This window comes from Eptesicus fuscus, chromosome 14, assembly GCF_027574615.1.
Source record: "Eptesicus fuscus isolate TK198812 chromosome 14, DD_ASM_mEF_20220401, whole genome shotgun sequence".
NCBI classification, from domain to species: domain Eukaryota; kingdom Metazoa; phylum Chordata; class Mammalia; order Chiroptera; family Vespertilionidae; genus Eptesicus; species Eptesicus fuscus.
In genome coordinates, this window is record NC_072486.1 from 47,109,542 (window position 1) to 47,124,850 (window position 15,309).

General features: G+C 44.4%; 1 long non-coding RNA gene across 1 annotated transcript; it reads left to right on the plus strand.

Moving 5' to 3' along the window:
- The first annotated feature begins 7,261 nt into the window (after positions 1–7,261).
- Positions 7,262–12,568, plus strand: LOC129151477 (uncharacterized). Its single transcript, XR_008558165.1, has 2 exons — positions 7,262–7,384; positions 12,198–12,568. It is a non-coding gene; the product is annotated as an uncharacterized LOC129151477 (long non-coding RNA).
- Positions 12,569–15,309: the final 2,741 nt, after the last annotated feature.

Sequence of the window (15,309 nt, forward strand, 5' to 3'; positions counted from 1 at the left end):
GAAACGGGGGCACCTTTAGGGGCTTCCATGAAGACACTGTTCCACCACCAGCTCCCCAACCTCTGTCCACCCTGAGGCAGCCTGTCCAGCGCCCGGTAACAATCCCTCGCCCCTCTTCCGGGAGGCGTCCCTGAATCCCCGGCCGGGGCAGCTCCGGCCTCAGACGAACGCTGCTTCCCAGGCCCAGCATTCCCTCCCAGCAGCAGAGCACGGCCCAGGCCGCACCGCCCCTGCTTTGTGCGAGGCCATGGTGTCCCAACGCCTCCTGGGACAGAAAGAAGTTGTACGTGGAGCAAGACTTTTTCAAGTTTTATGTCACTGTGGTAAAAAACAAAAAGTAACCAACACATTAAAGGACCGTCTCAGCCATTTTTAGGTGCACAGTTCAGCCGTGTGAAGCACGCTCCCAGGGTTGTGCAAAGAGCTGGGAGCCTGTTCTCCTTGCAACACTGGAACTCCATGCCGTGAGACACGACTTCCCTCCCCTCCCCCAGCCCCGCAACCTCCTTCCTCCTTCTGTTTCTGTGATTCTGATGGCCTTAGAGACTTCATACTGGAGGAACCAGGCAGTGTTTGTTCATTCCAGACTGGCTTTTTTGCTTAGTGTCATGTCCTTTCCAGGAGAGCAAACTTGTCATTGCGACGCAGAGACTGGCCGTTCCTTGAACTTGAGCTCACACTTGCACACCAGGGTTGGTCTTTGAAATGTCGCAGGTGGCGCCGAGCTTTCTGAAACCTGCGGGAAGGAGGAGTAGGCTTTGAGGGGCTGCTCAGTCCCCAGGGGCCACCTTCTCCTGGGCAGGTCTCGTGAGGAAGCTGAAGGGAAGCTGTCCCTGCCCACCCAGGCATGGGGCTAGGGGCTACCTCTTGGTGGGACCATTCCCCACCCCACTTACCCCCTTAGTAAGGAGGACTGGGTCCTGGAAGGCTCCACCCTCGGGCATCAACTCGATTCATTACAAGATCAGACCAGGGCTTCCACCGGCCACGGTGGCTCACCCCAGCTGGGTCACTCCCAGAACAGAGTCGGTTCAGGGGCAGAACAACAGGCCTAGTGGGATAGCAGGTCCCCAAAATTTACAAGACAGTAAACTGAGTTAAGAAGAGCTCACTCGTTGAGCTATTGGGGAGCATTCTGAATCAAACCAAAGCTTCAAATAACTCCTCAATGATTTAGCAAGCTGACTACGTGCTGATTTGACCATTTTGCTAAATGATCTTCCGGTACATCAGCTTTGGGAGAATTGACTTTGCACAAGGAAGGCTGCCTCTGATTCTGGCCCAGCCCTGATCTAAGGAAGGATGGGGGCTCCCTGCCCCCCAGTGGCTTTAACAAGGACAGTGTAAGGACAGTACTCACTCAACACCCCTCCTCTCACCCCCTCCCAGACTCTGGGACAGGAGGGAGAGGGGCTGGACCTCAGGCGTCAGTAAGGTGGAGGCCACCAGATGCCGGCAGTGTATTGATTCAGGGGCCCAAAGACTCACAAGACCAATCCCCAACTCAAGGAGTTCGGTCAAACGCTAAGAAAAGAGACTGAACCTACGTAATGTGTGGTCATGATTTGTCCAAGGTGGTATGGGAGCAAAACGGAAGCTCTACGAGCCCTGCAAGATGGAGTCACAACCAAGTGGAGAAACAGACTTAGAAACAAACCCATAAGCCACTGTTGCCTGTGCTCCTCCAATGGAGGGATGATAAGGAGAAGACATACTCAGGGAATCTATCCTGCCCTTAGACTTGGAGAGCTCGCAGAAATTTCTCTGTGAAGGACCCTCCAGCACAGAGAATAGCAAATGCCACAGCATCCAGGGTGCTGAGAGCAGCTTGGCCATGGGGGGGGGGGGGGATGGGGGGCGGGGAATGGAGGTAGAAGGACCAGTTACAGGCTACTGCAACAGTCCAAGCTAGAAATAAGGACATGAACTAATATGGTGACAATGAATGTGGATGGTGGAAAAGAGAACCGTTTATGATATAATTAGGAGATAGAAACAATAAAATAATTGTTAGGAGATGAATTCAGGACTGCTATTACAATCGTTCAAGCTGCCACAGCGAAGAACGTGTTAATCATAGCTAGACATTTGTCACTTCGAAAAAAATGTTACATGTTGTTTTACTTCAAAGACAGGAAATATGTGGTCACCACAGTTTGGGTAGATGGCAGTAAAGTGTCTTCTAACGAAATGTGTATATTTTGACAATTTTCTGGTGGAATTAAATGTCTTATTCAAATAGAGTCTTTGTTTGTTACAATAATTATTATTAAGGAATAATGTGCTTATTTTTAAACCTTTAACCTGCAGAAGGGACACCATTTTCTGAGTCACATAAAGGCTCACATTCACCCGGCTGATTGGCTGAGTCTGGGGTCTAGGGGCTACCTCTTGGTGGGACCATTCCCCACCTCACTTACCCCCCTTAGCAAGGAGGACTGGGTCCTGGAAGGCTCCACCCTCGGGCATCAACTCGATTCATTACACGATCAGACCACACCCTTCCACCCGCCATGGTGGCTCACCCCAGCTGGACATGGGGCAGGAAGAGGAGCGGAAAACATCATGACTCATTCCTGTTTTGAGGAGCAGCCCCTCAAAGCCTACCCCTCCTTCCCACAGGTTTCAGAAAGCTCAGCGCCACCTCCGACATTTCAAAGACCAACCCTGGTGTGAAAGTGTGAGCTCAAGTTCACAGAACGGCCAGTCTCTGCGTCACAATGACACGTCTGCTCTCCTGGATGAACCCCAAGGACATGACACTAAGCAAAAAAGCCAGTCTGGAATGGACAAACACTGCCTGGTTCCTCCAGTATGAAGTCTCTAAGGCCATCAGAATCACAGAAACAACCGTCATGGAGCCTGGGCTGTGACAGGCTGGTGTTTTCCGCTTGGGGACACTGAGTCTGAGATACGGACATGGGGCAGGCAGAGAAGCCGAAAACATCATGACTCATTCCTGTTCCCAGAGTGCAGGAAAGCCAGAGTTCAGAACCCTACCAAAGCAGGTGCTCCCAGATCATTGAATAAAGGGGAATGGAAGTGAGGGGAAAGGAAAGAAAAATATAATGCTTTTAAGGCTCCTTCCTAGGAAATAAGTTATAGTTTGATGTGGAAGAGAAGATACCTGTTAAGTGAAGTGGTAATACTAATAGCTATTGAGTCACTCCAAAGTGATTTAGACCTTTATGTCTTTAAAATGCAAGTTTTCTTGAAAATTTAAATGTAACTAGGAAAGTCAAGTCAGGTTTGTTCATAACATCATTGGGGTGGGCAGTATCAGAGGTAGTGAAAAGCATGGGGCCTTTTTTTAAAATATTTTTTTTATTGATTTCGAAGAGGAAGGGAGAGGGAGAGAGAGATAGAAACATCAGTGAGGAGACAGAATCATTGATTGGCTGCCTCCTGCATGCCCCACACTGGGAATCGAGCCTGCAACTTGGCCATATGCCCCAACTGGGAATCAAACCGTGATCTCTTGATTCATAGTTCAATGCTCCACCACTGAGCCACACCAGCCAGGCGGGCCAACGTGGGGCCTGTTTTGATTCCCAGCTTATGAATGGTTTGTATTTCAAAATGTGTAAGTCACAATAATAGCACATTGGGGGGGGGGGATGGGAAGGTGTAAATGATGATCAGTTTCCCAGCTTAAACCACAGAAATAATAATAATGAATGGAACTTTCAATGTGGTTGGACCCGTATGCTGAAGCCTAATCTGTATTTCAGGTCATAGACTCTAGGCTTGTCTCCGTGTTCGATGCCAGGGAACTGGAGCTGGTGATAGCTGGCACAGCAGAAATCGACCTAAATGACTGGCGGAATAACACCGAGTACCGGGGAGGTGAGCTGGCAGGGCTTATGATAATATAGCTATCACAGACACAAGTCATCAGTTTTTTAAAATTTTTTGAGGGGAAATTGACATAATAAACTCACCATTTTAAAGTAAGCAATGCAATGGCATTTAGTGTGTTCACAGTGTTGCTCAACCATCCCTTTTAGCTAGTTCCCAAACATTTCCATTATCCCTAAAGGAAGCCTGTACTCATTCAGCAGTTGCTCCCCATTCTTCACCGACCCTGGCAACCATCAATGTGCATTCTGTATTTATGATTTTACCTATTCTGAATATTTTACATAAATAGTCATTTTTGTAAATAGGTCTTTTTTTGTGGTTGAATATATATATACACTGAGTAGCCAGATTATTATGATCTCTGAATGCATAATAATCTGGCCACTCAGTGTATCCTATCTAAGAAAGAGGGACTATGCTAATTGACCATCACTCCATCACAAAGATGGCTGCACCCGTAGCTGAGGCCAAGTTCCCATAAGGAGCCTTAATGAGCAATCAGCAGGGACCTGAGGGTACACCCTCCCCTGCCCCCATGGGGCTTGACAAGGGACCTCAGGCTGTGCCCCCCACCCAGCAGGGCTTGACTTGGGACCTCAGGCCACACCCCCTGCCCTGGTGTCAGGCTGGGGGACCTGAGGCCATGCCCCCCGTCCGGCAGGGCTTGACGGGGGACCTCAAGGTGTGCTTCCCCTCCTGGTGCTGGGCTAGGGGACCTCAGGCTGCTCCCCCCACCCCAGCGCCAGGCTGGGGGACCTCAGACCACAGCCCCCGCCCAGCGAGGCTTGACAGGGGACCTTGGGCCACGCCCCATGCCCCAGCATCGGGCCAGGGGACCTGAGGCTGTACCTCCCTTCCTGGCTGGGCTTGACAGGGGACCTCAGGCCATGCCCCCCACCCAGCGGGGCTTGACAGGGGAGTTCAGGCTGTGCCCCCCACCCAGCCGGGCTTGACAGGGGACCTCAGGCTGTGCCCCCCCACCCAGAAGGGCTTAACAGGAATCTCAGGCCGTGCCCCCCACCCGGCGGGGCTTGACAAGGGTGGGACTGGCTGGGTCTGGGCTGGGGGACCTCAGGCCATGCCCCCCACCCTGGCACCATGCCAGGGGACCTGAGGCGGGGACTTGACTCTGGGTCCTGTGGTGTGCCCCAGCCTCTGACAGGAGGAAGGTTTTCATATACATTTTACTAATTTTCTTTCATCTCTGACACTTCCATTATAGAGAAAGGGCAAATAGCAATATTAAATTATTTCCTCTAATTAATCCCCTTTTAATGTGCATGAATTTCGTGCACATTAAAAGGGGATTAATTAATATATATATATTAGAGGCCCAGTGCATGAATTCATGCATGGGTGAGGTCCGGCCAGCCTGGCCAGAGGGAGGGGACATGGGCAGTTGGCCAGCCTGCCTGCTGGTCGAACTCCTGGTCGAGGGGACAATTTGCATATTAGCCTTTTATTATATAGGCTATACACTGAGTGGCCAGATTATTAGGGGTTCAGAGATCATAATAATCTGGCCACTCGGTGTATATATATCTATGTATGTCATCACTTTTTGAAGACTGCAAAAACTTGCTCTTACTTTAATACATGTGTACTCATTAAGGTTCTTCTATATGCCTTCCTCCATCTTCCCACCTGAACCTTCCTTCAGCTGACAGTCACCCCGGTGGTCGTCTCTGGCCTAACTCAGAGTAGATTCATCAGGGGATACCATCCTTGATGAGCCAGCTCCTGAGCTGGGTAGCATGCTGGCAGGGAACTGTGTCCCACTTCCTATAGAATTGGCACCATCTTCACCTCAGTCCTTGTTTGCTACACCCGTTCTGTGGTCTCTCCAAAACCAATTTCTAATCCCTCCTAACTATTCATCTTCACACTGCCAAACTAGTTTTCCTGGAACATTATTTTCATCATGCTATTCCCTACCCACAAAACAAGCTCATTATTTATAGAAGAGTTCTTTGACAGTTTCAGTTTGAAAACCCTTCCTTTGTGTAACATATTAGAGAAACCCCAATCAATACAAGAGAGAGAGAGAGAGAGAAAGAGAGAGAGAGGAGACCTGCCATCTCAGGCTCCCTTATCTCCCCAATTCACTCAGCCATGAGAAGCCTTTGAGGGGCCTCTAGGCCCTTCTTATTCTGGTAGGAAAACCACTGACCTAAGGTATCAAGTCAAAATTGTTAAGGACCTCTAACTTCCCCAGCAAGTTTCCTTTCAGTCCTCACCAGATCCCTGTCTATGCTAGTCGGCTTGCTATGTCCTCCATATTCTTCCTCATTATTCTTATTCTTTATTTCCCCCACCAGAAATGTTCTCCTCTTCCCCTCCACTCATACAAAGCCTTCGCATATTTAACTCACATCTTCTTTTTTATGAAGGTTTTCCTGCTTCTACCCCATTCTTCATTGATTTCTCCCACCTTTGAATGTCTCTTGCATTTGAAGTCAGCAGCAAATTATTTACCTTAAGTAATTGATCCAAGCTTTGTCTCTCACCTGTACTGTGAGAGGGCTCAATACTTCTTCCATGGGCCCAACTCATCTCAGCCCATGGTTGGCCTGAGCGCAGCTGCTCCAGGGGTAGGTATCAATGGCTGCTGGAGAGCCCAGCATCTTCCATTCACCAAGCTTGCCCTTTACCTCCAGGCTTTCTTAAGTCCAAGACCCTTCCGTGGTATGTAGTTACCAAGATCTGACATCAGAAAAACAGGAAATAAAATAAAAGATTGTATTGCCCTAACCGGTTTGGCTCAGTGGATAGAGCGTCGGCCTATGGACTGAAGAGTCCCAGGTTCGATTCCAGTCAAGGGCATGTACCTTGGCTGTGGGCACATCCCCAGTAGAGGGTGTGCAAGAGGCAGCTGATCGATGTTTCTCTCTCATTGATGTTTCTAGCTCTCTATCCCTCTCCCTTCCTCTCTGTAATAAATAAATTTTTAAAAAAGATTGTATTATAGAGGGTTTTGTCTCTTAAGGATCCTAATGATCTCTACTAAGTCTAGTCATTCCTTGTCTACATTTATATGAGGCAGGAAATGACTGATGGATTCCCAAACATCTCTAAGAACATCTCTCAGAACACATAATCATTTTTATAAAATAGGTACTTTCTAAATCTGCTTTTGTTTTTAAAATTGACCAAGTTACACAAATTGTTGAAGACTTACCTACAGGCCATTACTACAGAAATCAGCAGATCAAAAGCAGCTGTTTCGTTCTTACCACACCTGATGTGTATTTCATCTCACTATTCCCTTCCCTCCTTCCTCTTTTTTCTACTTCCTCTCATTCTCTCTCTTTTTGCTCCATTCAGGTTACCATGATGGGCATCTTGTGATCCGCTGGTTCTGGGCCGCGGTGGAGCACTTCAATAACGAGCAGAGGTTAAGATTACTTCAGTTCGTCACAGGAACATCAAGTGTGCCCTATGAAGGCTTTGCGGCCCTTCGAGGAAGCAATGGGCTTCGGCGTTTCTGCATAGAGAAATGGGGGAAAATTACATCTCTACCCAGGTATGAGGCTTTTACCAACTTCAGGAAATCTGCTAAAGAGAGCAAGGTATACTCTTTTATTTGAGCTTGGGTGATCATCCTTTAGCATAGAATTCTTTTCTGGAACACTAAGTATTGTTATATGCATTACTAGAGGCCCAGTGCACGGATTTGTGTTCCGGTGGGGTCCTTCGGCCTGGCCTGCGGAGATTGGGCCAAAACTGGCTCTCCGACATCCCCCAAGGGGTCCTGGATTGCAAGAGGGTAGTTCTCGGGTGACACACCCTGGAATCGGGCTCCCTCCTCTCTGATTCTAGGTATGTCATCCTAGACATACAGCTCGGCAGGTCCTACATTGAGCGTCTGCCCCCTGGTGGTCATTGTGCATCATAGCTAACCAGGCAGATGGTTGAACGGTCAGACGGTCGCTTAGGCTTTTATATATATTGAAGATTAGTGAAAGGTGCAGGTAAGAAGTCTCTGGGAGGTTAATTTAGACCATATTCTTAATGATTCTTTTAATGATTGATAGTATTTGGGCTATAGTACCATGGTTCATATGTCAGTTGTGGGAAACTTTCCAATCTGTGTGTAGCCCAATCAATTTAAAGAGATTGTCGTCCCCCCCCCCCCCCCCCCCCCCCGGCAAGGTTGCAGGCTCAATTCCCAGTAGGACATGCAGGAGGCAGCCCATTGATGTTTCTGCCTTTCACCCTCTCCCTTCCTCTCTCTCTAAAATCAATGAAAATGCATTTTTTTAAAAAGAGGAATTCTTACCTGTTGGCAAGGGGTGTGGGGGAGAAGAGGCTAGAAGCCCAAAGTAACTCTTCCCAGCTCTGTGTATGTATTTCTACAACATATCACTTGATATTCTCTGTACGGTAGTTGCCAATTTTGTTACTATGCTTTCAAACGTGTGAGGATAGGACCACATATATGTCAGGTCTCTACAGTGAATGCTATATAGTAAGACATCGTGGGCCTCGGCTGAGTGGCTCAAAGTTGATTGGAGCATTCTCCCATACATCAGAAGGATTCCCGGTCAGGGTTCAATCCCCAATAGGGGCTTTTACGGGAGGCAATCAATCTCTCTCTCTCTCTCTCTCTCTCTCTCACCTCTCTCTCTTTCTCTCTAAAAATTAATAAAACGTATCGTCAAGTGAAGTTTTTTTTTAAGGATATTGAGGAACTTATTGTGAGATAAATGCAAAAAGGGAGGCTCTAAGGATCCAGGTAATTTAACAGAATGAATTTCTTTTAACGTGAGTTTTAATCCCAACACTTACTGGGTCTTTTCTTTGCCACATTGAGTAGCATAAACCTGGTCAGTGAAATAAGAAGCAGTAAAAAGATACTTCTGTATAGATACTGTTATAATAAATACTGCTCAACAAACAGAAGAAAAGATTGATCCATATTATTTTCTTGTGATGATATTTTCTAATTATTAAAGAAGATTCCCATTATAGTCAACTCTATTTCTACATGGCCTCCCAAATACCTTTGCTGAATTCCAAACTATTATTTTCATAGCATTCTCAGATTTGACATTCCCAGAGTGTCCTGAAGACAATTCCGCAATTTGCATGTATTAGAGGCCCAGAAAACAGAATCCATACCTAGCTGATTAATAGCAGCCTAAAGCTTTGGTGCAGTTTTCAGCCCTGGATTTACCCACAGAGTTCAGCAGACCCTCACGTTCATTTGCATGGTTCTGCTGATAGTTGGACCTACTGAATTAAGTCTGGCAAGAAAATAAGCCCAAAAGGGCAAACTTCCCATTTGTCTATTTTAATAATAGATTTGTAGGCTGCAGTCATCAGGAAACATCCTGCTAAGGTTTTAGACATGAGATTGAGTCACCATTTGTCAGTCCCTTACCCCCATAGTGCACCTTGAGGAGGGCTGAGATAAAACAAGGTACCTGCCCAGAGGGGCTCCCAGTCTAGGGAGGAAAAGAGCCTGGTAGTAAGACATTATAACACAAGGTAGGATCAGAGGGGCACTAAGAATGAAAAGGAAAAGCAAGTAGAACAAAGAACGAACCTGATTGAGACCAAAGGAGATGTCACACAAAACGCTGGCATTTAGGTGAGCACTGAGGGGCAGGGAATGGGTGGAGGGGAATTCCTGCCTGAAGCAGCAGCAGGAGCAAGGCCAGGGGGTGGGAAATGGCCAGATTGTGTTCAGACGTTTTTAGGTTACAAACTGAAATTTATTTAAGGGGGTTCATCAAGGCTGTAGACAAAAGTAATTATTGAAGAAATTCTGGGTGTTCAGACTGGGTCTTGAAGAGGTGCCATTGGCTACTGCTTTCAGTTTACTCCCAGAAATTACCTTTGACAGAATTAATGTATATTGTAAATATGGGATGTTTTTCTCTATAATATTTTCACTCATGGAGTCACAGTTAAAAGGATCAGAGGAAGAAAACCAAGATTATTCCTGCTCATATCTTGCTTGAGGCTAATTCAGCAAGTTCCAAACGCGCACTTGGGATGTTTCTGCTCCACTTACTTTAGTTAGCCAGAGCCCCGAGTATGTCCTAGTTTCAATCTTTATAAACATAGAGAAGAACCGCTGTAACTGTTATCCTACTCAGTTTACTGAGTACTCTTCCACTTCTACTCACACACATAAGCTTGGGTAAATATTTTCTTCAGAAGTCAATTTAGGCCTATTTGAATCTTAGTTAATAATCTGAGACCTCTGCTAATCTTGGCCTATTTTTACGTGTCTTCCCAGTTAAATCCTTAAGGTCATATACCCTATTATCCTGTTCCCACACTTGGTTTCCCAAGGCCAAAGAAAAAGCTGTTATCAGCCAAAACCGGTTTGGCTCAGTGGAGAGAGCGTCGGTTTGCGGACTGGAAGGTCCCAGGTTCGATTCCGGTCAAGGTCATGTACATTGGTTGCGGGCGCATCCCCTGATGGGGGGTGTGCAGGAGGCAGCTGGTCGATGTCTCTCTCTCATCGATGTTTCTAGCTCTCTATCCCTCTCCCTTCCTCTCTGTGAAAAATCAATAAACTATATATTTAAAAAAAAAAAAAGAAAAAGCTGTTATCAAAAGAAGGAAGAATGGATGCTGAGAGGCAAAAAACAACAACATTCTCCACAATTCTCCTTGTGCAGGAAAACCTCTTTCCTCTCCCCTCTTCCTACCTTCCTTCACCCCCAATCTTCCCCATTCCCAGAGCACTGCATGCGCCTGATCACTGGGACTCTGATAACAAAGTTATAAATAATACACAACTCCCCTGGGGATCTTGTCATTTAAAAGAAGAGTTTAAGCCCTAACTGGTTTGGCTCAATGGATAGAGCACCGACCTGTGGACTGGAGGGTCCCAGGTTTGATTCCAGTCAAGGGCATGTACCTTGGTTGTGGGCACATCCCAGTGGGGGGGGGGGGGGGTGCAGGAGGCGGCTGATTGATGTTTCTAACTCTCTATCCCTCTCCCTTCCTCTCTGTAAAAAGTCAATAAAACATTTTTTTTTAAAAAAGAAGAGTTTAATATCCCAAAAAAATTCTAATGAAGGAAAAAAATGTTATTTTTTGGTTAGGATTTTGTGTAGTTTTGTCTATATGTATGTTTGTTTTGTGATTTTTAAAATTATTTTATTGTTATTTTATATTATTATTTTATTTTATAGTGCCCTTTTCTGTGCTGGTTGGCTTCTCAAAACACCATTTCAAATTACCACCCCTTCTATGGAGAAAAAGGCATTCAATTAACCTTCAGCTGTACCCACCTACCTTTCTTCCTACTTTGGTATAGGACGTGGCATCAACCAAGGTTTCTAAAAAACAAAACAAAACAAAAAGAACCTCTGACAGGGCGCAGCCAGTCAGGCCCATTTGAAGTTCCATGGGAGGATTCTGTGTGGCCTGGGCTTCTAAGGCCTGCACAGGTGACATGGGTCTGTTCCTGGTCCTTGTGTCAGCACATGCAGGGAAGCCATTTCTTGTCCAGGCCCGATACTGGCATGTGTGACTCTGCAGGATGAAGCACATGGCAAGTAAAGCAGAAACCAGGGAAGGTAGCAAGGGACGCTCTAGGCCAGCGGTGGGCAAACTGCGGCTCACGAGCCGCAGCTTGCCGCTCTGTTGACTAATGAGTTTGCCGACCACTGACCTAGACTCTCGATTCCAATAATTATAGGCTGTTGTTGTTCCTTGTGATTAAGTCTTTATCCCAGTGGTCGGCAAAGTCATTTCTCAACAGAGCGGCAAACCGTGGCTCATGAACCGCAGTTTGCCGACCACTGCTCTAGGCAACCAGGGAGGACTATCCCACAAGCTCAGCTGTTCTTAGAAATGCAGTCTATCTGTCCCATCAGGAACTGTAGAGGAGCTGGACTGTCTCCAGGGCACACCTGACCTGATAGAGCTTTGTATCTCAGAATTCCAAGCCATCTGTTGGCATCTCTAAATATATGTACGTGGTTTACTAAGACCCAGAAGTCAGAGGTGGGCAAGGAGGCTTGGGAATATGACCCTCCAATACTAATTATATTTCTGTCTCCTTCACTAACCACACTCATTTTCACACCTTAATTGCAAAATAAAGCTGATACCATTGGTTTGCTAGTGTAGTTCTAGTTCAGTGTGGTTTGCTAACAAATGCAAACTACCTGTTTCTAGTGAGTCCACTTCCTCAACTGGTCTATTCAAGTCTAGAAGGCTATGTTTCCTAGTTCCCAATGTTTTATGGTGGTCCTACATGGTGGTTCTGCTAACTTCTGATTCACTGCTTCCGACTGATCATAGATATATCCAAACCAGTTATATCATTGAAAAAAACACCTTCACCAATCTTTTTCTCCCCCATTCAGGGCACACACATGCTTCAACAGATTGGATCTTCCACCTTATCCCTCGTACTCCATGCTGTATGAAAAGCTGCTAACAGCAGTAGAAGAAACTAGCACTTTTGGACTTGAATAAAGAAATGGAAACTCGCCTGACATTTTCCTGGACAGTGACACCACCCTTTCTGGAAAAATCCCCCGTTCCCTCTCCCTTTCCCTGAATCAACTCTTCTTTGATGTTGGTACTTCATGATTTTTATTTTCAAACCAAATCAGAATGGACAAGAGCTGTGCATGAAGAACTGCCTTCTTCTAAGATATAACCTTCAGGCTTATCTCCTCTATTTTCAATGAACTGCTAGCCTGTATGCAATATTAAAAAACAGCTGTCTCAAGATCTGTGTATATCTCCACATACCTCCATTACTAACAATGAAATATGAATGCTAGTTATGCTACACTTGACCAAATAGTAATAAATGTTTACTTCCATTTATATAATTTAAGGGGAAATTGTAAGCATTAAGCATTCCAAGCTTTTATATGCCCATGTCTTCTGAGCAGAGCCACCTTTTTTTTAATATCTAATTTCTAACGACCAACTCTAAAACTAGGAGTTGATCAACTCTTTCTTTCCCTCCGCTCTACTTTTCCCTGTGCATATATCCATGCAAAAGCAGCAGTAGAAAACCCAACACTTTTTATTACATTCAACTCATAATTTACGTGTGGCATCAGTCCCATCAGCCGGAACTAGCCTAAACATATGGTGCAAATATGACACTTTCCAACAAATCATAACAGCAAGATAAACACCTTCTACCGATGCAACACAATGCATCCCAATGGTTGTGGGGATTGTGGCTCAACTTCAGCTTAGAGAAATCGAAGAGGGACACACCCTTCATGAACATTCACCACACAAGAAGCACAAACTCGTGCACATGTCCTAGCAGGAGAGCTCATTATATAGTTACTGTAAATGACAAGGCTTCTGCCCCCATTGTGTTATATACAGTGTGATGAAGCAAACGGGAAAAAGAGAAGGGGGACACAGTCGGTTGGTTTGAATACCTGAGTGCTGTACTGTTTTGTTCTGTTTCGCTACAGTTCTCCCACATGAAGGGGGGAAAATGCATAGATAATCTCATGACTTCTGTTAAAGCCAGGTAACTACTTGTAAGGCAAACAAATTTTTATTTTAACTTGAATATTGATTTTTCATGCTGTTTTCTTAATTATGGTACTCAAATTCCTTCACATCTGATTGTCCACAGGGACCACACTAAACAAGAAGCTGCAGGTAGCGATGGTGCTTGTTAGGGGTCAAGGGCAGTATAGTGCTTTTTCATTCATAGCAATCTCCCAGAGCAGAGCCCTCACACCTCGAAGGCATGTTGATTTGTGTCAAAATAGACACGAGTTTCTTTTAGCATTCAGTAAGGAGATAACACAGAAAACTTCGTGTTTCCAGAAAAACAACTGCAAGCTCCAAAGACATTCTAATCTCTCAAATACATTTGACATAAACCCAAGCATAATGGTCCTTTGCTATTTTTCTAACCTTGTTATCCATGTTGTCTGAAATATGTCATACATAAAAAGTGTTTTTCTTCACTGGGAAAAGAAGAGCTGAAAGGGCCCCACTGTTGAAATGTCGCACTTTTGTTTTATTAATACAGGAAATGAAGAAAAACTGGTGAGGAACATAGGACAAAGTTCATTTCATGTGAAGCCATGCCTTGTTCTCATTAGATTAGTCTCTGTCTGGACGTGCATAGTGTTCCTTGCACTCCAATATGAAACATTCTTTTAGTGGGAATTATTTGTAATACCCAGCACCCCTTGCTGCAGTGTCTTTTCTGTCAATCAGGGAATATATATGTTATAGAAATTTAGCTTTCAGTTGTCATCTAGAAAGGATATTTCCCAAGATAGAATTGAATGTGTAAGTTATATAATACGGAGTTTGGGAACCTATAAAATTCATTATACATTTAAATATCTGACAAATTGTCGATTCCAATGGAGCTATTATTTATTTATGAAATCAGAACATAAGGATTATGCTGATATTTCACAATTCTAATGCTTTAATACATAACAGGATAAAACTACTGCTGCAGTTCTCTTTGAATACATAACCATATGTCCTTTAACAGTAAGTTATTTTGTGCAAGCCAATGAGCTGGACCTTCTAGTAAAGGAGGCATCTATAATTTTTAGAACTTGGTGTTACATATATGTAAATACTCATTAATCAAGCAATCAATTCTCTTTTTAGTACTTATATTATTTGTTAGGCATTGGCAAGAGAGAAAGCTGTTAAAAATGGAACCTGTTTTATAATTTGTAAAAATATCTAATTAATCTATTGATTAGATTAATTAATACCTATTCCATCCATATGCAGAAGGAAAGAGATATTCTAAAAATTATATATAGATAGATAACTTGGTCATAAATGGATTTTTTTTTTACCTACCCCTGCCCCCAATGTCATGACTCTAGATGTATCTCACAAAGCATTACATGAACAGTGTTTCATAAAAGTATATAGTTTCCAAAACAACCCTGTTGTCAAAGTCAGCTGAAAGAATGTATAGCTTGCTTAACAGGGTCCGAGATTCCATTAAAACCTTTGATAGACTCCTTAAGGAAAGAAAACAAAGAGAAAAGGAATACAGATCGTTGTTACAGAAAGTTCCTTTTTATTTCTATGTTCAGAAAGATGTTTTCTTAGTTAATATCCCCTCATACATGAGACTGATTTTTAAATTATGTACAATTCTTCATTATATATAATAAAACAGCTATAGGACTAAATCATGCCATTAATTTCAAAGATGGAGATATAAACCACCCAAGTTATATAATTTAATGGGCAAGGAAGATCTATTTGTTCCCACTTGTATTTTTTTTTCATTTAAAGTATGAGTTTTCTCTATGACATATTATAAAATTAATCACTTATAAACAAACAGAAACAAACACAGATAGAGAACAGGCAGACATCTTTGGTGTATTGGGGGAGTGGAAGGATTGAGCAGAAAAAAAAAGTAGAACTCATGGACAACAGTGTGGTGATTGTGGGGGCTGAGAGTGGTGGGTGGAGGTGGAAGAGGGCATATAGGTG